The following is a 10358-nucleotide window of genomic DNA, read 5'->3' as shown; positions in this document are numbered from 1 at the left end:
CCTGCTTGCAGAATAGTCTTTTGAACAAAAGGTCCTGGGACATTTGTGTATCCATTCAAAAGAATGAAATTGGACCCCTGACTTACACCATGTACAAAAACTAACTCCAAAGAGATCAAGGAGAGAAAAAAGAAAAACCACAGCAACAAGTAGCTGAAAGCAACAAAACTCAGGAGAGAAGGGGAAGCCCAGGAGATGCTGCATGTGCCTCGTCGTGTGAGAGAGGAGTCCAGGACTGCTGGCAGCCATGTTCAGGAAGAGGAGAATCTGTTCCTCACTGCCAAAGAATTAACAGGATGCTCTCCAATGAATCCCTACTTTCTCCCACATTTAGCTGTTCTAACTCAAAAGCCTCTGCAGACAGTACCTCCATGGAGGATTTCTGGCATGAAACAGAAGCTGATAAAGAGGACAGCATGAGAGGGCAGGAAGAGCACATACCTATGGAGGCCAAGCCACTGGATGAAGGAGAACTCGAAGTAGAGTGTTTGCAAGATATGGGTTTATCAACTCTGATCTCAGATAATGAAGAGAAAGGTGGCAAAGTCTTGCCCTCCACATTGACTTCAACCCAAGCAGCTGCAGTAAAAAAAGAGATTTAATAAATACTCTCAAACTATGCAAAAAAAAAGGAATAAGCAGTCTATTCGGGATGTCAGAGAAATCTTTGACATCAGTGTTCTCCAGGTTATTTTTGTTATATCTCAACTCTTCTTTTGGATGAAACCCTGGATGAAAAAGAGGTTTCAGCATTTGCCTGCAGAAACGGTCAACAGCCAGGTGACACTGGTGACAACCATACTACTCAGTTGGATGGCACCTAGGATGAGCAAGAGCTGCTACCAGTTACCAGAACCAGTGGTCCCATGCCGGATAATGCTTCTCTCAGCAGTACCTCTCTGTTGGGTGAGTCCCAGGTTAAAGACGGGAGTTTTGCAGCTCCTAGAAGTGGCTCCATGTCCATACTCAATACTCTTCCAGACATACCAGTTCATCCCAATGAATCTCCAGACCCTGGGCAGAAGCCAGCTCAGAATGCAGCTAGGGGTGATGATCTGGAAAGGAACATTCTGCCAGAGACTGAAGAACTGTCCTTTGAAGTATCTTATTCAGAAATAGTACAGAGACCCCCAAGAGAACTCAGATATTAAGAAAGAAGACAATGCTTTAAGTAAATTCATTATCCAGAAAACCAGATTCAGCTTAAATGAAGCAGGAGAGCTGTCTGTTGAGGACATGAAGAAGGTCCACCATCTCTCTCTGATTGAATTAATCACCTTTTGGGGTGCCTTTGGAATTCAACTGAAAAGAAACAAAATGGAAAAGGTAAAAGGACAAGACAATGGTATTTTTGGTGCTCTGCTCACTCACAGTCCTACTGGATGATGATCAAAAGAAAGACCCTGGAGTGAAGTGTACCCTGATATTGCAAAGAGCATTTAAGACAGTTGTAGAGTCAGGTCTGGAATCTGAAGGAATTTTTTTTACTTTTGGGATGTACTGCCAAAGTCAGGAATACTTTGAAAAACCATATGCCAAGCTAATGCTGGTAAATTTAAATGGCACAAAATGTGCCATAGAGAAGCTGCAGTCATGTTGAAAGCATTTTCTCAGAGAACTACCAACCTCTTTCTTCCTTGTGGAATGTACACCTGCCTTCATCAGTCTAATGGGAAAGGGACCCACAGTGCAGCTTCAAGCCTCGCACTTCCTGATCAAGGCTCTGCTGGACACCAACGGAAACACAGCCCGGCCTTCCTGGCACTCTTCACCAAGGCGCTTGCCAAGGAGCCCAAAACCCGAATGAGTCTGTGGAGCATTGCTACTGCTGTGGCACCAGTAGAAGCAAACATGCAGATGGTGAAGAATTTCTGTTAGCAAATGCCACAGCTCACATCATCTGCCTCGTGCTTAAGTACCAGAAGATCCTGTGGAAGGTTCTATCTTTCCTAAACACTCAAGTAAGAAGAGTGAATGAAGCCAGTATATTGTTAAAGAAGCAGCTCCTGAGTGTAAAAACGCTGCTCAGTAGAAGTACTGATACTACTGTATCAGTAGAAGATACAAAAAGTATCTTCCACCTCCAGGAAGGAGTCATGTGGGCACACACCCCCACTTCTCTCCAAGGTGTCCATGGAAATTCAACTCCATAGTCAAACCAAAGCCACAGACATACTGTGGAATTTCAGTATGAGATCAGTCATGGTTCATTGGAATGCATTAACGCACAGAACCAATGGTTCTATGAATTTGGAGGAAACCTTGAGCAGTACTGCTTGGATCCAGATGCTTATTACCAGATGTATATCATGGAAACTCTCAAGCTGAATGGGTGAGTAAACTCCAACCAAGTTTTTCAAATAACCCCAAAAATGACTGCTGTCATGTATTATCTGCCAAGAAGATCCTACATTTGCTAGGGGCGAAAGAAAAGGTTGCTTTTTGACATGTTTTTGACATATTTGTTCCTGTAATCTTGATGTTTGTCATACCTAAGTGGCAGCATCTCTTGGAATTTTCAACAAGAACTATGGAAGAGGAGTTGGTTAATCATTTGATCTGAAGCATTCCAATGCTGTTTCCTTAAAAGTAAAGGAAAGAGGGAAGTGGCTGTGGCTCAATCAGTTGGGCTCCCGTCTACCATATGGGAGGTCCTGGGTTCACATCCGGTGGCCTCCTTGAGAAGGTAGGTTCGCCCACATGCTGCAGAGAGCCGCTGGCCCAGGCACCATGGAGCGCCACCCAGCCTGCAAGCCCCGCGGAGAGCCAACTCAGCAAGATGACACAACAACAAAGGGAGACAAGCGAAGAAACGTAGAAGATCGTGCAGCAAACACACACAGAGAGCAGACAGCATGCAAAAAGCTGCAGGGGGGCAGGGGATTTTTAAAAAGTAAAGGAAAGAGAATATGATCCTTCTAAAAAGAAGGCCAATCTAGAATTGGAACTTTCATCATTTCTAGTATTTTGACTTCACAGCAGAAATGAACTTGATACTCTTCCTGGAGATTAGGAACACTTCTTTAGGTATTTAGGTAGCCAGTGCTACCAAACAGAAGAGGTAAAAAGACGCTTTTTTTAAACTTATGTTATATACATATATTGACCTTTTTGAGCAAGAATGCCAGAAATATCAATAATTTTGCTCAGCAAAATAGTCCAGATCTACTTTCTGAAGGGAATCCGTTTCTGAAGTTAAACATGCAATCTTTATGCTTCTGACTCATTCCTAAATTGGAGGGAGAAGAACTTCTGTTTAAAGAAAACAGTATTGTTGGTGTTGTATTGCACAGTATTACTATATCTGCATCCTGATGCAAAGGAGCATTTCTCTATCACTGAACACTTTCTATGTTAACGTTTCTTCTAAGCACAGATCTCCATGGCGAGGCTTAGTTATTGAAAGGATGTTCTCACACTGTCATGACCTTCTGTGCAGTCAACAGACACCCAGCTTCTATTTGCTCATCATTTTTATGGTGCGCAAAGAATGTTTTTCCATGTGACAGGCACAATTTTTCATTTCTAATCAACTGTATCATTTTCTATATCTCACAACTATAGGTAGGTAATCACTTTTACAGCCACAATTTTAAGAATGTTTCTACCCAAGAATGATAGAAAATACTGGTTTTATATGATGAAACAAAAAAGAGATTAAGGACCTAAATTCAAGAGCCAATAAAAGTTTTAAAGAAAACATAGGGGTAAATCTTTATGACCTTAGTTTTGGCAGTGGATTCATAGATAAAACACCAAAAGCACAAGCAACAAATTAAAACAACAAATTTTTTTCTCTCCCCTTCCCCGCCCACCCCCCCAGTTGTTTGCTCTCTGTGTCCATTTGCTGTGTGTTCTTTCGTGTCTGCTTGCATTCTTGTTAGTGGCATCCAGAATCTGTATGTCATTTTTTTGTTGTGTCATCTTGCTGTGTCAGCTCTCTCTGTGTGCGGCACCACTCCTGGATGAGCTGTGCTTTTTTTGTGTGGGGGGTGGCTCTCCTTACAGGGCGCACTCCTTGTGCATGTGGCTCCCTACATGGGGGACTCCCTTGTGTGGCATGGCACTCCTTGCACACATCAGCTCTGTGCGTGGGCCAGCTCACCACATGGGTCAGGAGGCCCTGGGTTTGAACCTTCGACCTCCCATGTGGTAGGTGGATGCCCTATCCATTGGACAAAATCTGCTTCCCTAAAACAACAGATTTATCAAAATTAAAATATTTTGTGCATCCATTGTACAGAATGGAGAACATAGTTGCAAACCATATATCTTTATCTAAGGGTTTAATATCCAGAATATATTAAAAACTCAACAACAAACAACCCAGTTCAAAAATGGCAAAGGACTAGGAATAGTTCCCTGGACTTCCAGGAAATTGGCAGATTAGAAAGACAGGGACTCTCTCCTCTTACAGAAAAATATCTACAGGACGGACAGAAATGACCTGGGAGGAGGGGGAGTTCTTGGATGTAGGGCACCAGGGGAAGGCTGGGCTCCACCCTGAAGAGAGAGGGGCACAGGAGAAGGACCTCGAGGTTAAGCCATGAGTAGCCTGCAGCCATCCCCACCCTAGGAGCAGAGAGCTTTGAATTCTCCACTGAGTCCTGCTACAGGCAAAGAGGGCTGCAGCCACAGGGATCCACCTCCGCAGGAAGGGGGAGAGAGGGGGCCTCAGCCTCAGGTGACTCAGCTCCTGACCCCAGGTCTGGTCTGCTGCGTCCAGGAGCCCTTCCAGGCCAGGAGGGGCCGCGCCATCATTTGTCTTGGAGCCAGCGAGGGGCTAAAGAGATCCAACTTCTCAATCGCCCTCCCCACTGACCAGAACTGGCTGTACAGGATGCAAAGGGGGGTGGAATTATTTCCCACCTTGGAAAAGAGAATGTCTGCCAGCAAAGGTTCAAGGACTGCCTCTGAGAAAGTTTGAAATATGAGGCTCTTAGCTCCAGGCAGGATCCTCTATCACATCGATCTGGTCTCTGTTGCAGTGAACACTCAGAGCAGCCTTTGACCTGAGAGGGCTGTCAAAGAGCACCATCTGCTGGCAGACCAAGGAAGTGCATGTGAGGAAATTAAAAGTAAATAAATGAGAGGCTTTTGCCTGCAACCCACTACTGGTCCAGAGCTCAGTTTTGAGGAACTAACAGTAACAGTCCTAAAGACCCAGAACAGGTAGTCAAAGAACAGCAGTAACACAGTGCCCTGCCACTGAATTCCTATGAAAGAGAGAGAAATTTAGCAAAAGAGTAAATTCACCACCAAAATCAATTCCTATATCAGCAAAAAGTTATAAGCCATACTAAGAAAATGGAAGAAATGATGCAAACAAAGGGATATATCAGACCCAGATGAGACACAGGATTTGAGACAACTAATCAAGATTCATACAAATTTCCAAAATCAAATTATTGAGTTGCAAGACAATACGACTAAAAAAATAAAGAACATCAAGAAGACACTGAGTGAGCACAAAGAAGAAATTGAAAACCTGAATAAAAAAGTAACAGAGCTCATGGGAATGAATGACAGGAGAGGTGAGATAAAAACCACAGGGAAAGCGCATCAAGAAATCATTGCTGACGACAGAGGCACAGAGAGGGGCAGGACTTGGCTGGAAGAGCTGCTTTGGATAGAGAGAGAGCAGGAAGGTGCTGGGTCATCCGGGAGGGTACTGGAAAGGTAAAGAAGCCAGAGGAAAAGGGTGAGCTGCTGCCCTCTGGGGCTGGAAACGGCCATGCACCCTGCCTCCGGGCACACAGCCTCGGGGGAGCCCCGGGCCTGCTGCTCCAGAGTGGAGGGGGCCTTCCCGGGAGAAAGGGGCTGGGGGGGTGGGAGTGGTTCCTCTGTGGTGAGTGTGGCCAGGTGACCCCTTTGAATCTTGGAAGGGAGCACGACCCCACGGGGAGAGTGCAGGGGGTCTCCTCAGGCACGCTGCCACACCCAGCCATGGGGGTAAAGAGAGAGGTTAGACTAGAGAGCGGCATGGGCCGCAGACGCCCCCTCAGCAGGCCTCAGCAAACGGCTAGGACTCTACCCTGGCTGAGGGAAAGGGGGTGGGCAGCTTTCGGGAAGACGACTACCCTAGAGGCAGTGTGGCTCAGTGGAGGAAATCCTGCCTTGCATAAATGAGGCCCCTGCTTCAATTTCTGGCTCTTAGAGGAGTGACCCTTTGGGTTGCCAGGCATCCAGCTGCTACCTTATGAGAGGGAACACGTAGACATTCTTTTTCTGTTTTTAATAGTTTCTCTTGGATCCCTTTTTTTTTTTTTTCAGTTTCTTTTTTTTTCTCCCTTATTTTACTCGATAAATCCCAGTTCAAAACCTGTAGAGGGCAGGCTGCAGGGTGAGTGAGTGCTGAACTCCAGCAGCCTGAGAAGCTGCTAAAGGCTTTCTTGTAAGAGGTGAGGAATTGTAGGTGTGGTGCTTTGTGGGGCACCAAGAGGGACAGGATATTGGGGTTTGAATGGGGTGTGGGCAGGAGTTTTGACTTGAACTGTGACTGGTGTGTGATGGGCAGCAGTGATAGGAACTTTAGGACTTTAGATTTCAGGATTGACAGAGTTTGGTAGAAAAGGGGGGAACAGGAGGGAGGGAGTGGCTGAACAGGTGGCTTCTTAGTGGGTACAAAGAGCAGTTGAGAAACTACTGATTGACCTTCACTGTTGAGATGGAGTGAGTTAAGAGTTTAGGGACTTTGGGAAGGACAGGGTAAGTGGTTTTTGCATTAATGAGAATGAAGTGGCTCACCCGCCACCTTCAGCGTTGCCTGAGGTTCTGCTCTCGAGACGGGCATGGGCACCTGCGCGTGTTCTGGGAACCCTTAATCATCTCTTGCCAGTTCCAGGAGGTCTGGGAGGTTGAAGCTGGGGGTGGGTCTGACTCGGTAACTGATGTCCTTTTGCCTTGAGAGGCCTGGGGACAGCTGGACTTGCAGTGGATTTCTTGCCTGCACAGGGGGCACGCTCTCAGAGGAGGTTGTGGGTTTGGGCACGGCTTGGCTCAGTGCCAAGGCCTCTTGCCTCTGAAGCAGGGCCCTACTGGGCTTTTTGTACTTGCTTGGAATCGAGTGTCTGTTGGGAACTCTGGAAGGTGGAGGATTTACAGCTAGGTTTTTTTGGGGGGACTGCCATGGCTCTGACAGGGCTGTTGGCAGCATTTTGTTGGTTTAGGGTATTTGTACAGGATTGGGCTACAAGCCAAAAACATTCTTTTTCTTCCGGGGATGGACAGCTGGAAAGAATGATGTAGAGCTTTTCAGAGACAGGTCCTAGGCAGGTCTCTGCAGGCTTAAATCTGAGAGTGAGAAAGGAACGTGCCGCTGACTATTCCTTCAGCGCCTGCTGCTTCCCGGAGGGGTAAGAGAGGAGCTGGCGTCTGTGTGGACGTCGGGGCCTGTGGCTGATGGAGGTGGAGGGCTGCGGTGCAGGAGGAGGGGGAGGCAGCGCCCCGAGCGTGTATGAGGAGGGGAGAAGGGAAGGGGAGAAGGCAGCGGTGACAAATGGGCGGAGGAAGAAGGGGTGCAGGGTGAGCTGAGGGGAAATCCCAGAGGATCGTATGGAGGAGGTGGGGGGGGGGGACATATCTGAGGCATAAATTTGGAGTGGTCAGAAGTTTTAGGGAGCAGAAATGATGAGGAGGAGGTTTTCTGAGGAGCTTTGTGATGTAAAAGAAGACTTTGGTAGGAAGAGCAGGATTGGCAGAGGAGGCAGGAAGGAAAAGGAATGCCTGGGTGTTAGGGTCTCTGGCCATCTGCCGTTGCACTGAATAAAGTTCTCTAAGTCTCCGAGAACATGGAAATTGAAAGTGCTGCTTTCCAGCTACTGATTTTCATTGTCCAATCTGTATTGCAGCCACAGAAAGGTCGAATAGAAAATGAGCCTTTTAGGGCAGATTCTCCTTCCAGGTACAGAGTTTTAAGGTTATGAAGGAGACAGCCAGAGGCGTGGTTTTTGGGAGGGGGGGCCACACTTTATTCCCATTTTAGATGACTGGGGTGAGACTAAGGATCTCTAGGATGGGAGACTGTGAGTGAGACAGGCATCCCTGAACCAGCAGAAATCTCCAAGAAAATAGGAAAGTGCACTTGGATCTAGACGTCTCCAGAGCCAGGGGGTTTCTTCCCACGAGTGCGGAGGCCGCCTGCCCGCCACGGCCTTCGGGGACACTGGGTGGCTGGCCTAGGGCCAGGATTTTCCCACGGGTTCTCCTGGACAGCGGAAAAGGAGAGAGAGAGAGAGAGCAGGATCCTCTGGAGAGAAACCCTTAACTCACCCAGCCGAGATTCAGTTTCCAGTGTGGATGGGCGTTCGGCTGTGGCAGTGGGAAGATTCTTCGCCAATTAATCAGTCTCAATGTGCCCCAGTCCCGGGTTTTCAACACCAAGTGCTGGAGAAAGAGGGGCGCTCACTGGGACATGGAGATGGGTTGCAGGCAGAAAGTTTGCTGGGAAGCTCTCCCAACAGAGGGAGTCTGGAGAGTTCAGCCCGCTTCTGGAAAGGGGAGATCTGAATTCATACAGTACATTCCTAGGCAGGGAAATGATAGTCAGTGGGAGGGGTCAAGGTTCTCAGTGAGGTGCAGGTGCCAATAACCAGCCCCAGAGGGCAAAATTTTCTCTTGTATGGCTAGAGGGTAGTGGGTTAGGGAGGTATGTTTTCTTGGAATGCTGGAGGAACAGGTGTTCCTGGAATCTGCAGGGAGTGAAGGTCTCTATCTCCCTTTATCCCATTTACACATGGTTTCTGTGTTTAACCTTTGGGGAAGTGCCATGCTTTCAGACATGTAGCTTATGGGAGACTTGTCTTTCCTCAATGCATATCAGGGGGAACTGAGTCACAGCTTGTTAATTATTGCAAACCTAGTGAGAAGGAACCTCTAACAGGTACCAAGCTGAACTTGTCAGGGTTCTCTAGGAAAAGTGAATCAACAAGAGAGATCTGTCAACAGTAAGGGATTTTGTAAGAGTTTCTCACGTGACCACAGAGATGCACAAGTCCAGGTTCCACAGGCTGAGTGCAAACAGATGAAAGTAAAATGAAGGTCCTTGATGATTCCTGGGAGATGTTGGCTGTCCATACATGACCCGACAAATTCTCTCTGAATGCTGAGATCACTTCACCAACTGATTGGGTAAAGCACCATTCATTGCTGTGAACAATCCCCGATTGATGTAAATATAATCAGCTATCTATGGAGTGAAGTCACTGGTGACAAGTCCATAAATGTGCTTGTAATACAAGTAGCCAGTGCTTGCTTGACCAAACAACTGGGCACAACTACCTGGCCAAGTTGACACATTGGCCTAACAATTACAGTGAGTTTAAAATACTCATAAATAAACAGAAACTACAAGAGCTTGTAAAAAAGAATCTGCCTTTGCAGGAAATGCTAAAGGGAGCCTTACAGTCTGAAAGAAAAAGACAGGAGAGAGAGGCTTTGGGGAGAGTATAGAAGGCAAGAAAAGTAGAAAGGATAACCAAAAGAGTAAAGAGGCTGACAAAAATAAGATAGGACATATGAAAAGCAAAGAATAATATGGTGGCTGTACATAATGCATTTAAAGTAATATCATTGACTGTAGGGTGGCACCGTGTGGGAGCGCGGCGACAGCAAGTGTCGGCTCGTCTCCAGGCGCCGGTGCGAGTCGGACCCGGGTGGCGGGAACGGGCGTTAAGGCCCTCCGCTTGGGGTTCGGGCGTACTGCCCGCCCCTCTGCCCAGCTGCACCCGCTTCCCCCTCAATGGCCTAACCCCGCCTCTCCCCTGAGGGCCACCGCTGCGCCATGACAGCCCCGCCTCGCTGCCGCCGAGAACCCTGGCTACCCCGTCTTCTGCCCGCAACCAGTGATGCACCCCTGCACGAACCTATCAGCCGTCTGCCGCCCCCCGGCCACGCCCCCTGCCCCTCCCCCATCTTCGCCCTATATTAACCGCTGTACTTCCTGAATAAATCAGACTTGCGCACAGATCCTGGTCTCCTCGGTAGTCTTCTTCCTACCACGCGTCCTCCGCACCTTGCCGGCCCCGGAGCGCCTTCTCGGAAGGCCCCTCCATGTGTTGCAGCCCTCCTCCTGAGCGCACACTGCCCCTGCAGCGGCCCTCCGGGCGAGCCCACACTGCGACAATTGACAGTGCATGGATTAACTTCCCCAATCAAACCATATAAGCTGACAGAATGGGTAAAAAACAAAAGCAAAGCAAAAACATGAGCCTTCCATATGCTGCCTAGAAGAGACTTACTTTAGACCCAGATATACAAACTGGCTGAAAGTGAAAGGATAGGGAAAAATTACTCCACGCAAAGAGAAATTTCCCTAAAGAAATCATGCAAATAGTCAAAAAGCAATTGAGGAGATGCTC

General features: G+C 47.7%; 1 pseudogene; it reads left to right on the top strand.

Annotated features, from left to right (window-relative positions):
- The first annotated feature begins 272 nt into the window (after positions 1–272).
- On the top strand, positions 273–9846 carry LOC131272977 (rho GTPase-activating protein 28-like; annotated as a pseudogene).
- Positions 9847–10358: the final 512 nt, after the last annotated feature.

Source organism: Dasypus novemcinctus, chromosome 14 (assembly GCF_030445035.2).
Source record: "Dasypus novemcinctus isolate mDasNov1 chromosome 14, mDasNov1.1.hap2, whole genome shotgun sequence".
In the NCBI taxonomy this organism is placed as follows: Eukaryota; Metazoa; Chordata; class Mammalia; order Cingulata; family Dasypodidae; genus Dasypus; species Dasypus novemcinctus.
Note: the sequence above shows the minus strand (reverse complement) of the source record. Positions and strands in the feature narration are given on the sequence as shown.